The sequence below is a fragment of the Patagioenas fasciata genome, chromosome 5, assembly GCF_037038585.1.
Source record: "Patagioenas fasciata isolate bPatFas1 chromosome 5, bPatFas1.hap1, whole genome shotgun sequence".
In the NCBI taxonomy this organism is placed as follows: domain Eukaryota; kingdom Metazoa; phylum Chordata; class Aves; order Columbiformes; family Columbidae; genus Patagioenas; species Patagioenas fasciata.
This window is the reverse complement of record NC_092524.1, coordinates 55154736-55169918: the sequence shown is the minus strand read 5'-3', so window position 1 is coordinate 55169918 and position 15183 is coordinate 55154736. Positions and strand designations below refer to the sequence as shown.

At 40.9% G+C, this 15183-nt stretch overlaps 1 protein-coding gene and 1 pseudogene across 1 annotated transcript in view; both read left to right on the top strand.

Moving 5' to 3' along the window:
- LOC136102750 (alpha-1-antiproteinase 2-like) overlaps positions 1 to 15183 on the top strand; it is a 144648-nt gene that overhangs the window by 109684 nt on the left and 19781 nt on the right. The window lies entirely within an intron of this gene.
- LOC136102403 (alpha-1-antitrypsin-like) lies at positions 2421 to 6689 on the top strand (annotated as a pseudogene).

Genomic DNA, 15183 nt, shown 5'->3' with positions numbered 1-15183 from the left:
GTGAACTGGGGCTCTTTGGTCTGGAGAAAAGGAGACTGAGGGGAGACCTTATCACTGTCTGCAACTACCTGAAAGGAGGTTGCAGCATGGAGGGTGTTGGTCTTTTCTCCCAAGTAGCAAGTGATAGAACAAGAGGAAATGGCCTCAGGTTGCACCAGGGAAGGTTTAGATTGCATGTTAGGAAAAATTTCTTCACAAAAAAGTTTGTGAAGCCCTGGAACAGGCTGCCCAGGGAAGTGTTTGAGTCAACATCCTTGGAGGTGTTTAAAAGACATATAGATGAGGCTCTCAGGGACATGGCTTAGTGCTGTCATTAGGTTATGGTTAGACTCAATGATCTTGAAGGTCTCTTACAACCAAAATGATTCTATTATTCTAAGTTTGCCAACGAAAATGGCCATAACCTTTCCTAAGAAGAGACTTGCGCCAGGGTCAGAGGATCTGCTGCCTGTAAGTGGTGAGCACGGACAACACAACATTCCACTCTCCCCCTGACACACTGAGTGCTGCTGCATGTCCTGGGAGAAAATAGAGGAATCACTGCAGAAACTCTGCTGTTTCTAGAAGTTTGTCCCTGAAAAGAGTGGCATCCTTCAGATGGTTCGCCAAGCATTGGGGCTGGGCTGAAAGATTCATGCTATCTATGTAGGCAGGCCTAGGCTTGAGGAAAAATAGCTTGTCTTTGCTAGAGTTAAGCAGCAGCATGCTTGTGCCTGCTGAACCTTAGTCATTTTACATAATACTGCAATAAACTTTCTGGGTAGTTGCATACTTCATGAAAAAAACCCTCTCTGCAGAAATATGTTCTGACCAACTCTGACTCTATTTTGTAAGAGATAGTAGTTATATAGAAATATCTATGGTGGGTAGATTCCTATGGGTAGATAAATCATATACTTACCTGAGGTGAAATAATGTACATTTAATGGAAATAATAGGTCATTGCTAATTAGGAAGAGTGCCATGCATCTTATCCTTAAATAACCTTCTAAATAGCTAATTTGTGCCTATTTCTCTCAGCTCCATCTGAGAGGGATCACAGTATAAGTTATGTATAATGTCTATATAAATCATTGATATCCTATGGATATGTAGCAACGGGTTAAGAAATTCTTCTCTCCCCATCTAACCTTTTCCCATGGTAAAGATTACCCATTTCATTCTTCCAGTTGTTTTCTTGTTTTGGCTATTTTTCAAGATTTCCACTTTAGTAGTTTCTAGTATCACAGGCCTCTCAAAGAGCTAACCAGTGCCCCCAACTATCCTTTATATAATAATTTAATCAGCCCTACAAATAATGCCACTTAGTGCATACCTACAGTGGGCAGCCAGAAAAGAAGCAACCCAGAATTAACAACTTCCCATTAAAAGTTCAATGTAAGACCTAAACATGGCATTACATACACAGCCTGAGACAGACCCTGGGGCAGAATCTGGTGCTGCAGAATAAGTATACAGTTGCTATGAACAACATTCAGATTGTCTCATTTTTCCTGCAGGCCACCGCCTACTTCATGCTTATGAGTTTTTGTCATTTGAGGTAATTTAAGCGAGGTACCCTATGGAGAATATTCTTATCCAGTATATTTCATGGTTCTTCCCCTGAAAAGGCCAGAAGAGAGACTGTGGAATTATGTAGAATTTGCTTGTGTCAGTTAAAGGAAGACATACATACATAGCAAAGCAGATTCAACTATAGCTTTTCCTAAGCTCTTGAGTCTTGGGCTTTTCAATCTTATGGATAGTTTATTTGCAGTAAAAAGAGTCAATAAACTTTCTTGGTTTATCCTCAATTTGCTGAAACATTTAAGGTAGTGTTTTGAAATAATATAGTTCTTGAGTTCTGAGCTGCTACACAAGAGGCAGAAAGGTATAAACAGTTTAAGGGTGAACATTTAGATAAATTACATTCATAGCTATAACTAACAATGCATCACTGCACTGCTTGAATACCCAAGTCTGACAAGACCACATGTACTAGAGAAACATATTAGTAAAAGCCAGTCCCTCTGCCAAAGTACTCACTAAATACATGCATCCCATAGATGGACTCAGCCACGCACCCAAATGCACTTAGGAGTGCAACTAGGCCATGCTGGTCAGAGGCAAGAACTATTTCAGGTGTAATACCTCAGGAAAGCCTACACAATCTGAATTCTTTCCTAGTGATATCACATTAATATCTTCCTTCCCTTACTCATTGGTCAGAAACTGAGAACTGACTAGAAATAGACTAACCAGGAGGCCAAGTAGAAGAGTATTTATAAATAGAGCAGTAATCCTAAAGACTGATATCTGAAAATCAGTATCTATAATACAAAAACTATTTTTAAGCAGGAAAGATGAAATTCTCTAGATCTAAAAGTTGCTCTCTTCTATCTTAACAGATAATCTTCAGAAGGAATATGAGTATCTTCAGAATGAAAATGAAGCCTGTGTTGTATTTGTGTTTGTTTCTTCTTGGACTTCACGTCCAGGGTCAGTGTAGTAGGTCCAACCTCAATGATGAACAGCAGGAACAAAACATACCCCACTCCTCAGAAGAACATTCCCAGGCTGAAGGTGAAAACTTGGCTCGTGTCAAGATAGCTCCCAGCAATGCTGACTTCGCGTTTCAGTTTTACAAGCAGGTCAGAGAGGAGGCAGGCAACAAGAACATTTTTTTCTCTCCTTTGAGCATCTCCACTGCCTTTGCCTGGCTCTCTGGGAGCCAGATCAAACACACTCATTCAGCTGCACGAAGGCCTCGCCTTCAACCTGACAGAAGTGGAGGAGCGGGAAATCCATGAGGGATTTCAGCAACTCCTCCAGCTGCAGAATGACCCTCACTAAGAAGTCCAGGTGACCATGGGCAATGCCCTCTTCATAGACAACCAACTGAAACTGCTCCAAAAATTTTTGGATGATGTCACAAATCTTTATTACTCTGAAGTTATTTCTAGTAACTTCCAGAATTCTGCAGATGCTATAAAGGAAATCAATAAGTACATAGAAATAAAAACCCATGGGAAAATTGTTGATTTATTCAAGAGTCTTGATCTGGACACCATGATGGTTTTGGTTAACTGCGTTTTCTTTAAAGGTGAGTGACAAACTTAAGTAGCAGTTATATACATAAGTTCTGGAAGTTTTATCCAGATCTAAGAAACATAACTTTTTTCACATTGTGAACCCATGCTATCTTCTAATGTAAAATATGTCTTTCTACCTTGAAATTACATAAGGAAATACTTGAAAGCCAGATATGAAGAATCATTTTCTATATGAGTAAAAACAAAAGAACCCATAGAAGAACGGATCAATGTCGTAACACTTTTAAGACAGGTTCAGAGCTGAAAATATTCAGAAAATAGAAGCTTGACAACTTATGATAATTTGTTAAAAGGCACAGGTGTTTGGTTGTACAGGACAAGGTCAAACACGGATTACACTTGTATGAAAGCAATAAGCCTGGAGCTTGTACAATGGGAGTCCATGGAAGTTTTACCATTGCCTTAGCAGGCAAAGGCTCAGTTCTCTTCCACAGCAACCGTCAGTCTACATTTTTCTTGTGTGACTTTTATTAGAACCACTGAAATGTTGTAAAGCTTCTTTTCATGGCTAGGGAGCAAGAATTGTTAAACTGAGATAGGCTTGTTGTTGCCTTTATAATTCTAATACAGTATTTTAAGCATCAACTAATGTAACATGCCTTTATTAGTCTGTTTTTCAGTTTATTCAATTCTACATTCCTTCTTTTGTCAAAAAGCTACTGGGAAAAACCTTTCAACAATTTGGCGACCAGAGATGATGTCTTGTTGTTGGATGCCAAGAATTCTGTTAAGGTCAAAGTGACGCATGCATATAAATGCTTTAATATCCACAGGGATGAGAAGTTGTCTTGCTGAGTAGTAGAAATCCCGTACAACAGAAAAGCTACTGCATTGTTTGTTCTGCCTGATGAAGGAGCAATGAAACAGGTGGAGGATGCTCTGCTAAAAGAAACAGTATCTAATTGGATGCAATCACTTAAAAAAAGGTATTATTTTAATTGTTGCTTTGTTTAAATATCAAACAGGCTGTAACTACTCATGCAGGTAACGTAAAGCTTAAGATGCCACAGAGTTGCTAAGCACAGCTGTGAAGAACAAGCATTGCATAGCTGGTTAACTCAGACAAGGTATTGGACAATTTCCTACCTGAGGGGAACTCTATCCTCAGCTCCTCCAGTCACAGCAGTGGGAATGCTACCAGCCATGAGGATCCCGCACATGGGCATGTTAACCTCAGGAGCCCACCTCAAGTAGGAAGAATCCACTCCAAAAGAAAATAGACCTTCTTTTTCTCCAGCCTGGATGATACTTTCCAGCCAGTCACTTTCACAAACCAGCACTGTGTCCCTGTACCACTGATCAGACTGTGGTTGGTGGGACAGGTACCCCAATTTTTGTTTTTCTAACATGAGATTTATCACTGCCTCAGAAAGCCAAGCCTTAACTTTACAGGCACAGGATGGGTGTATACCTGCAACAGCTATCACATTGAGGGATCTTGTAATAATAAACTCTCGTTTTTCGTTTATTTTCTAAAAGAATCATCTACCTGGACCTTACAAAATTCACCATCTCCGGCTCCTGTGATGTTAAGAGCCTCTTTGAGAAAATGGGTGTGACAGAAGTGTTCAGTGATCAGGCTGATCTCTCTGCAGTGGCAGGAAACACTCTTCTGAAGGTTTCTAAAGTAAGCACACAAACAGAGGTGGTAATCAAGAGATGTGTCTGTCTTGCTTACATGCAGTTTTTATCTCTGCATATAGACCGATCCCACTTCTGGAGTGCGGTCATGGCTCACTGATGGCAATAAAGGAAGGAGAAGGCTAGGGATTAAATGTCTCATTCCTATGGTTTAATATTAAATTAATTTAGTTATTAGTTATTTTAGTTACTAAATTAATTATTTTAGTTATTAGTTCTTAGTTTAATATTAAATTAATATTAAATTTACTTCACAGTGATCTTGCAAATTGACTTGAAAGTCTCTTCAGAAGAAAACAGATCTGGAAAGGATAACAGGAATAATTTCACAAAAAGCCAGTATAAAATAGTTAATACATGACAAGAGTCATAGTTGTGACATATTTTCTTATCTCATGCATACACTTTTCATTACTGCAGTATCTGAACACTTCTGAATTTATATGGACAACAAACTTGTAGGACAGCCCATTTTCACAAATGAGAAAACTGGACACAAACAAATAAAGTGATTTCTTAGTGTCCCAGGGAAAATGTGCCTTGTGTCACGAGGGAAGTGATCCTTCTCCTCTATTCTGCACTTGTGAGACCACCTCTAGAATACCGCATCCAGTTTGGGGCTCCCCGGGACAAGGGAGATGTGGACATACTGGAGCAGAGCAGCTCTAGTAGAGGGTGAGCAGGATGGCCATGTGGTTGGAGCATGGGATGTATGAGGAGAGGCTGGGAGACCTGGAGCTGTTCAGCCAGGAGAAGGGAAGGTGAAGGAGAGTTCTTAGCACTGGCCAGAGATATCTATTAGGAGGGTGCAGAGAAGATGGATCAAGACTTTTCTTGCAGATGCACAGCGATAGGACAAGAGACAATGCACACAAGATAGAAAATGGGAAATTCTCATCAGATACTATGAAAAAAAAAAATCAGCATGAGGGTGATAAAAAATTTCCATACTTGGAAATACTCAAATCCTAACTGAATGAGACCCTGAGCAAGCTTATCTAGTGTCAGAGTTGACCCACTGTGGAGTGGTTGATTGCATTTGATGACCTCTAGAGGTCCTTACAACCTATATCATTTAATCATAGCGTGATACCTCACACTAAAATAATATCTTATTACACAAGTAAACACTTGGATTACAGGTATAGAGTGAGTAAATAGAGAAAGGGTAACAGAACCTCAGGAAAGGAATTTTCAGATGTGTTATGAACAATGAAAAAAACCATGGAGGACTGACCAAAGACAATGAAATAAGATCACATGAATTTATAAATATTAATTTGCTATATCTACCATAGAAAGCCCTGTAAAGTCATATCAGTGGGCTGTGTTACAGAAAGACACCATACGAATCTTGTCATGATTGTGTCTTTGCAGAAATAATTTCTTTGCATACATAGAAATTGATGCAAAACGAAAATATTCTTCTCCTGTGTTAAATATTAAGGACAAAATCTGACTCTGAGAAGCAACAGAATAAAAACTGTTCTCTATGCTGCTCTGTCTCTGCAAGCCGCCAAGTTCCACTCTGCCAGAGTGTTGAAGAAATCTCCCTGACCTCACAGCAAATTTTGCTTGCCTTGGAAAGACTAGACATCAGTATCTTTTTCGCACCAGTTCTACACTCATTCTGTGCTTTCTTTTAAAAACGACCTTCTCACAGGGTTAGAGCAAGCAATTTTTTCCCCAGATGCTTCTCACTCTTCTGTACATAGATTTTAATCTTTGCTTCCCTTACAGGCAATTCACAAGGCCATGGTAGCTGTTAGTGAGAATGACACAGAGGCTGCTGCAGTGACTGTGATAGAAATGGTAACAACATCTGCATTTGCAGAGTTTTCTCTTCCTCCTCACATCACATTCAACAGGCCTTTCCTGATTATGATTTTTGACAAAACCACCAACAGCATCCTCTTCGTGGGGAAAATTGTGAACCCAGCTGCCATAGAAGACTAGGTCAGAGCACTTGCACTCCCGGTGCAAAGAAGATTGTTTGTGCATATCTCAGGGACTTCTTTGCAAAAAGTGACTAGAATTGGTCCCTAATTAACAAATAAATAAATGTAATATGAAGTGTTCTTCACTTACAAGCAGACAGTTGGGGACAAGCATGAGTGGGCCGTGTTTCAAAATGTCCCAGGCCAAATAGGCAGCCATTGGATCTTCAACAAACATTTCCCTACCTCACCTACTCATCACTGGTGCCACACAGTTCCTTGCACGCAGATAAACCTTCCTACTCCTGTCTGAGAAACTCCCTATGTCTCCTATTTCCTGCATGTCAATTCTTCAGTTCAGAAACCACAAATCTATAGCCCTTCTGCTGAGAAACCATCCTTTTCCTCCCTCTCATTCCATTGTGAATCCCTGAAGAAGTCTCTTTCCTCTTCAAAGCCCTTCCAAGGGCTCAGTGGCTAAGAGTGGAAAAAGAAACTTCTGATGCTTCTGAGTAAATAACTTCCAGCTAACGATGTTGCCCTCCAGCTGCTTCTGCAAGTTAGGCTGACGAGTGCCTCCAAGAGGTTTCTCTCCATTAGATGATGTTTGGGGTGCAGCAAGGTGACTCGGACATCTTCCTGAGCACTGAATAGGCAGAAGGTGGTGTTACCACCAGCACGATGTGAACTGAGAGCTGTGCTGTGGCAGATAAATTTCATTTATTTACAATTAAAAATAGAGTAGGATAGTAATAAAGACATAATTAAAAACACCTTCCTCCCACCCCTTCCTTCTTCCCTGGCTCAATTTTATTCCTAACTCCTCAACCTCCTCCCCCTGAGTGATGCAGGGGAATAGGGAATGGGGGTTGTGGTCATTTTATAACACTTCATCTCTGCCACTCCTTCCTCCTCATATTCTTACCCTGCCCCAGTGTGCTCTGCCTCCCACTTTAACTGCTCCAGCATGGGTCTTTCCTACAGGGTACAGTCTATCAGAATCAGACTGCTTCAATGTGGACTCCTCTTCAAGGGGCCACAGGAGGTCCTGTCAGGAGTCTGCTCCAGCATGGGCTTTCCACAAACTGCTGCTGCTCAGTTTTTACTGTTTCTTAAATGTGCTTTCTCAGAGGTGCCACCATCTTGGTTGAGGGGCTCATCTGTGTCCTGCGGTGGGTCTGTTAGAACCAGCTGGAACCCTGGGTCCAGCACAGGGCAGCCTTGGGCTCTCCTCACAGAGGTTGTCCAGAAGCTCCCTGATGCCAGCACCTGAGCACAAATACTCAATACACAGAAACGCAGTCCTAAGTAAGATAACATTAAGTTCACTCAGGGAAAGGACGTTTACTGGATGGATAGAACACTTTGATGGCACTAACAAACTGTCAGGAGCTCCCATTAGGATCCCTTCACAGTGTCATCTCAGCATCAAGATCTGGTGGGCCTCCATGCACTTTGCAAGCACATCTCAAGCTCAGTGACAGCACCTCCTCCCAGCGTTTCCAGTCACAGGTCTGCTTTCTTCCTGGGGAGGGACAGGAATCAAAACCTTACCTGAGAGGTCCTTGGGCTCCCTGCCACTTTGGGATTGGCTGGGGCAGAAATGCGAAATGTTTCTGCCATGGTGGCTTGGCTTGGGAAAGCTCCAACAGGTTGTATAGATGGGAGAAAACCAGAATGTGTGTATTTGCAGTGAGAGATAATGGGGCCTTACACTTGGGCAAGCACAGACCCTTTCACAGACCTATGGCAAAAAAAGAGAACACAACCTCTGTTCAACTTATTCACACAGGCCTAATGATCTTCTTAGTGTTAAATCTTTTCTCTATATCATTCCCTTGTTTCCATATTTTAAAAAAAGAAAACCAGCAATGCTTGAAAATGCCCTATGGAAAACCTTAGTCAGCTATACCTGCGTAACTAATTTTTCTCTCTAAGGACAAGGACAGCAATTGTTTCAGCAGTGCTTGATTCTCTTCTTATGAGAACTGCAAGATTTTCTAATGGAAAATAGTGCAAGATCACTTGGTGCTTATGGGTTAAAAGCAGTTATTTGAGGGTGGAAAAAATATTTCAGCTGAGAGGATAGTTTCCAGCAATGCTTTTGTGACTTTCCTACAACTGCAAAAAAGAACAACCACTGAAAAAAGTTTTGAAAGGCAGGCCAGTGATTTCTCAAATAAGCTGTTAAGTTCAAAGACTTTGTTGAAGATTTATATGATTTTTGGAAAGCAGCTTAAAGAGTTGGAAGAGAGCATAAGTGTTGAGCTGATTTGTTCAGGAATTTTAGCTCCATGGTGGAACTAGTGGGAGTCTAGCAAGAACATGACGGTTTAACAGAAAAGGTGAAAACTATACAGATGTTCAAAAAGCCTGCCATAAAACCAAAGATAACACAGCGGCCCAGCTGTAGATACCCTGAATCAGCTCTGGATGAAACTGAAATTCTACCAAGAGGAAAACATATCACCCCAGGCCAAGACAACACCAGCATACTGCAGAGCCTTCACATTTTTGGAAGCAACGTGGAAAGAAGAGGAGTGGGAGTGTAAAATATCTCTGAAGAGGACAAGGAATCCTTGGCCACACTTCATCCTGATGCTCCTCACACTTAACACATACTGACCCAAGGAACAGAAAACTTGGAGCCAGCAGATGGAATGGAATGCTGATGTGCTGTGCCCCTGCATTATCAGGGGATAGCTAGCCTTGCCTCGTCCTCCACCAGCACAATACCTGCAGGTAATTAGCTGAAAAACAAGCATATGTATTGTGATCCATGATGACTACTCCCCTATCTGAGCAGTGGTCACATTTTGTATTTCCAATCAGTCTGACCCAGCATTCAGCAAAATTAAGGTTTATGAGCAGCAATAGGAACGTTGTAGGTGGAAAACTGGCATATTTGAAAGTAACATACTGCACTTCAAAGTTACTGTGAACTCTCTTGATTTCTCTGAAATGCACATATTGAAATAATAACCATAAATACTAAAATACCAATCAGAAAGGGTCAGAAAAAACCCTCATTTTTTTGCCCTTGGCTAACATAAAATTGTGTATTAAAAATGTACTACAAGAGCTTGTTACCTTGGAGTCTTTTTTTTTCCATGTCTTCTCAAGTCTTGCTTTTCTGTAGGGTTACAGTACATCTCAGTTTACTAAGGTATCACCTTCACAACTGCCTTGCAAGGAAGGGAATGCATCTGGGGATCTCAGGTCCATGTGGGTTTAAGGGATTCCATAAGACTGTGGAGAAGGCAAATGAACCCACCTTCCTTGCTTGGAGAACAGGCTCTGGGATCTCACTTGGCATGAGTTATTTCTAGCAACACCTGGAACTCCTTGGTGGTTGAGAATTCAAGCAAAGAATTTCTCATGAGCCCTTGAGAACACTTCTGACTTAGCTAATAGCTGTTATACACACAGTCAACTGAATTTTCTTGCCAGCTATTTTTCTTTAAAGATGTGCAGTACAGGCAATGCTGGAGCAGCTTGTAGCAAAGGGGCACCATCAGATTTTTAGTCCTTTAAAACAGTAACTATTACTATCTCTGTTAATGCTTTCTGTGAAACTTATTAGCCCTCATTTGTAAAACTGTGGGTCTTTAGACAAGTACATCACATTTACCTCAAAATTTTGCATGGTAGCCTGCTGTGTGGAAGTCCATGGGAGCTGAAGAGATATATTGAGTGTATACTGCAGGTGTGATTGATTTTAGCATTTAAATATGGTACTGAAAAATAAAACAGAAATCCACGACTTCTGTCTAATTTAGGAATACAGCCATTCTTTCCAAACTTCTGTGTTTGTGACATTCACTGCAATTACTCTTTGCACAACTCTCATTCCAGAAGAAAGTGCCCAAATCCAAGCACTATCTATTCTGTTCTGTGCTGGGCAGTCTACAACCCTGGACATTCACCTTAAGACCTAAAAAAAATCGATAGTGTTGCAACTGTGGAAAAGTGGTTGAGCTGACCCTGATGAAGCAGACTACATGTGAAAAACAGGTCCTTCCCCAAAATAGCAGATGGCATTAGACCAAGCCTGAGCTGCTGGTTCCCTAGAAGCCCCTGGTCCCCAGTCTACAGCCCTGCTGAGGCCCACATGTGCACATAGATGAAAAAGAGAGAAAGCAGCATCAGGATTCCTTCTCACTGGCAGGATCAGTTTTGAACAATTTGGTTTTGCATCTTGCAGGCTGCTTGGTGTAAGGATGTTTGGTAGTCCATAAGGGTCGTAGGCGGTGGGTGAGTTGTGTGAAAGTCCTCTCATAACTTTTAAATTAGTTGGATGGCATCAACCATTTCCAAACTGAAAAAAAAAAAAAAAAAAAAAAAGTCTGTCACTTTCCCATATAGGTCTTTATGTCTTGCATTCCCTGTCCTGTTACAGAAGGAAAGTAAATTTGATACAAGCTAAATATGAGCCAGGTCTCTGGCTCAGCCATTGAACCACGTTGTAAGGGTCCAGGGAAAGAATTTTGGTTGCACCAAGGAAATAGATGATTTATTCATTTCTATGCGTTACTAAAAGTGAAACAATCTGATCTGGAACTGATCTGAAACGCATGCAAGGGCCTCAGCATAACAACAGAAACAACTTGGAAAAACAGTTTAGAAAAATAGCTTTCCTAAAATCGCAGATTTAAAGAAAATCGTTTTCATTCATTTCATGTTTCCTTTCACCAGGAATATTACTAGCTAACAAAACTTTCAGAGCACCAGCAATCATGGGTACTGCTTGGTGCATCTGGCCATCTAGTTACAGAGTATATATGCCATTGCAGAAATAAGATTTCCGTGGTTAAAGAAAAACAAACAAACAAACAAAACACAAGCAAACAAAAACAAACACGCACAGAAAAACACCAAAACCAAACAGACAAAACAAACAAAAAAAACCCAGAAACTATCTAAACAGAGATTCATTGGATATTTCCTAGTGATTTCTCTTTTACTTCTTTTAGCTCCATTTTCCCATTTTCCACTGTTTCTTAAAAGCCTCATGAACAAAGAATTTCATTATAAAATGACCCAGGATCATGTTTGTTTTTTCCTGATGGCAAAATACCAGTTAATGCCCAAATGGGGATGAAATTGAGTAAAAATTATAGTGAGCCCCATGAGCACTGAGTGGCTGCCTGCCTGGGTGGTGAAATCTCATAGACACAGTGAGTAAATATATTGTTGTTTATTTTACAGAAAAGAAAATGAGAGAGGCATAGAAGGCCCGTTGGAATGAAATGCTATATAAACACAGAAAAAAAAAAATACATTGGAGTACAAATCTTTATCAGTTTCTCTGTTTACTTAGACTTGAGGCCAGAAAAAGCCAGAAACCCATGCCTTGACAACACAAGTGTTGTCTGGTCTCTTGCCTTCCATCCAGTGTTGAGGGCACAATGCATTTTTTCTTCTCCTTGGAAAAAGCCCTTTTGCCTCTGACAGTCTACTGTCTGAGGTCTTATGTTTCTAAGGGTCTACTCTGGGAGGGAGAAGTGCTCCTTCCCTAGGTTTACTCAGAGCTGGATGGCATATATCGGATGGAGCATTTTAATTACCAGGATATTTCCTGCCATGGGCTGCAATTTTGAAGTTTGCAATTCCCTCATAGGTGATAAGTCAACATCTTGCACAGTTGGTGAGAAGGGGCCAGGGGTATAATTTCTTTTACATTTCCCCAGAGCAGTCATGTTGAAGGAGCCACCATACCCCAACTGAAATAAGACCATTTTTTTCTCTTCATACTGGATCATAGCCAACATACCCTTACTCCAGTATGGAAAAGTAGAAAACCCCCTACTTAGCTCCTTTAACACTGTAAGTAGCAGTCTGTTCGTGAAATAGTAGTACTTGGGGGTTCTGTGTTCAAGGAAGACTTTTAAGGAGTGATTAGCAAGATTATTTTAAAATAGGTTTGTGGATCAGTGAATAGGGAGTGAAAAATAAAGTATTTGTCTGGCAGTACAAACGGAAATTATCATAAAGGGAAAACCAGAAATGGGATTTGACCTCTTCATACTGCGTGGAAGATTATAGAAAAGGTGCAAAGAGTTTGCAAAGAGTTGGAAACAAAAGATATTACCAATGCCGCAATAACTGCCAGAATAAGAATAAGAAAAGCCACTAAAATCTTCAAAGGTTCAAAGCCAGGGCTCTGAGTGTGGCAAATACACAAATATACAAATGAGTATTTGTGAAGCCCAGAGAAAAGGAATGTGTGCCCCTCATGTTCTGTTGATACATTCATTTTTCACAACAGCCTATCTGTTGACTCCAAGTGGCAACTGGGTTAACACAGGACCACAGTTGTCTTCAAACCAGCCAGTGTATTAACTTGTGGCCTCATGGGATCCTTACCTCCAACCATCCCTCACAAAGATACAGATAAGAGATCTGCCACACTGTGCTGAACACCAAAAGGCTTTTTCTTTAATTTGCCAGAGAGCTGAGGAAAAAGGGATAGGCACAAGCTCATGTCATCCCATTAAGATGTTAAATTATTCATAAAATGCCCTTCTAAACTTAAATATGGGAAACATCATGTTCACAGATGCCTATGAAGCATACACTTTCTCTAATGACCTTCAGCACTTCACCAAAACTAAGCAGTGATCAGTAACTATAGAGAGCTGAAAACATGTGAGAAAATCACTGGTGAAGCCAAAGGTTTTGATCCTGCAGACAAGACAATAATTCTTGTCCACAACATTTTTCTTAATTGTAGGAAGCACAATGTAGGTGCAGTCTTGCCAGGTCTCACTCACTGATGTCACCCAGCTCTCCCAGGCTTGTGCTCACCACCTGTGGGGTGCCAGGGAGCTTCTGGGGACACTGTGTGATGCTACTCCCCACTCAGCACCACATACTCTAAGCAAGGACTCTGTCTCAGGGACACCTTGGAGAAAAGCACCTTCTTCTGGGAGCTTACGGCCCCTCCTGACCTAGCACTTGGAGTCTCTAATGGAGAGGCAGAAAAATGCTGAGAGATCTCTAAACCAAGAAGTTTGATGTGATATGAACTTCAGAGCAACAGCCTGAGGCTTTTTGGAGAGGGAGCATGCAGTTTTTATCTGCAGCATAGTGAATACTGATGAGCACTTAAGGACATGAGTACAGTAACTCTTTTCTCAGAGAAGCCTGACTCTACAGCATGTGTTTGTAAGAAAGCATATAGAAAATAGGTATCTCAGACAATTTTAACATTTGCAGCAACAATAGTGTTAGGGGTACTTCTAAAAGATCTTCATTTGCAAATATACAAGTATAAATTCAGTGATTATATGGTTCTGAGTTCTAGTGATGCTAGAAGTATCAGTAATCCACCTAAAAGCTTTGGAAAAGCCTAAAAAGCGTCCAATTTCTAATGCTATCTGTAGTCTCCACTCTTAAAGTTTTCACATTTGCCTAAAGACACTTGAAACAGGAAATTTTTTCTCAAGAAATAGTATCGAGAGTTCTAATGGCTGATCACCAATTTAGTGCAAACAATGTTGTAAGTAGCTTGTAAAGACATAATTTTACTGTGTAAGCGATGTTGAGAAATACACTGAAGAGAGCATACGTATGTCACTGTTAGACACTTGCACAACAAGACACAGCAGGCGATTATCACTGGGCACTTCCCAAGAGAATTCATAATGCCCTGTCACCATGGAGATTTTAGAGCTGTGTTGCATACATCTGATCGAAGTAGAATAGTATTATTATATACTATACATGTATTTGTATACAGTATTCAGCATGTACTACCAAGACTTTCTGGTCAAACTAAAGGGCAAGAAGGAAATGCACAAGGCAGTGGAAACAGGGACAGGTATCCTGGGAAGAGCCAAAGAAAGTGTACCCCCACGATTAACATGAATGGCAAACTAGTAACAACAGAAGAGGAGAAAGCTGAGGTACTAAACATTTTTGCCTCATTCTTTACAGACAGTATTTCTTCTCACATTTCTCAAGTGGATGAACCTCAAGGCAGGGACTGGGTCCCTCCCACTGTGAAAGAAGATCAGGTTCACGACCACTTGAGGAACCTGAATACACATAAATCTATGGGACCTGATGAGATGCATTCCAAAGTGGCTGATGTAGTTTCCAAGCCACTCTCCATGATATTTGTGGAGTCATGGCAGTCAGGTGAAGTTCTGAGTGACTGGAAAAAGGGAAATGTCACACTCATTTTTAAAAAGGGCAGAAAGGAGGACCCCATGAACTACCAACCTGTCATCCTCACGTCTGTGCCTGGGAAGATCATGGAACAGATCTTCCTAGAAGCTATGATAAGGCGCATGGAGGACAGGGAAGTGATTGGAGACAGCCAGCCTGGCTTCACCAAGGGCAAGTCCTGCCTGACCAACCTAGTGGACTTCTGTAACAGTGTGACTACATCAGTGGACAAGGGAAGAGCTATGGATGTCATCCATCTGGACTTCTGTAAAGCCTTTGACATGGTCCCCCACAACATCCTTTTCTCTAAATTGGAGAGATATAGATTTGTAGGGTGGACT